Here is a 739-nt window from a genome sequence, read left to right as displayed (position 1 = left end):
GCAGCTGGAGGTTTAGGTGGAGGTTCTCTCGGTCAGTATATTTACTGGGACTTATTTTCCACATAGTGCTGGGCCATGCTGCCTTGGTTGTTGATTTCAATACAGGCAAGGTATCGCTTTACCTCTCACAGAATAACTTCAGAGGCAACTAGATCTTTGGAAAAAATGGATGTTTTGAATGTTAAATAATAATCTGAACAATTTATTGATACACTTAAAGGGGAAAACAAGTGGAATTAAAGTGTTAAACTGCACTGCAATAGGCAAGGCTTGATAACTGTCTCCTTTGAAACCAATTACTGTTTGACTTCCTATGGCCACAAAGACAAGGAGAACTGGCGGAACATAAAAACCAAAGGAAACTTTGAGTTGACAGATGGGTCATAAATATCAAGTTCTCTCAGTGGAGGCATGCATGCAGTCTCCTGCAAGATGATCTATCCCAAACGCTTGGGCACACGGCTTCCCTATGTCAAATACGCCAAGAGATGGCTTATTCTCCTCTCCTCCACTCCGGCCCAACATCTATCCTCATTACTGCAGACTAACAGTTTGATGAATGATATTGCCTTCATTATTTCACAGCACCTGATTTATATATTTTCATCTTGAACAGGTCCACAGAGATAGTGGTTTGAATCATTTTGTTGACCTGAGGTTGAATGATATGTCATTAGAGTCAACACACACACACAAATGGATTAGAAACAAAGGTAATCAAAAAAATCTACAGCCAGAA

The sequence above is a fragment of the Muntiacus reevesi genome, chromosome 11, assembly GCF_963930625.1.
Source record: "Muntiacus reevesi chromosome 11, mMunRee1.1, whole genome shotgun sequence".
In the NCBI taxonomy this organism is placed as follows: Eukaryota; Metazoa; Chordata; class Mammalia; order Artiodactyla; family Cervidae; genus Muntiacus; species Muntiacus reevesi.
Note: the sequence above shows the minus strand (reverse complement) of the source record.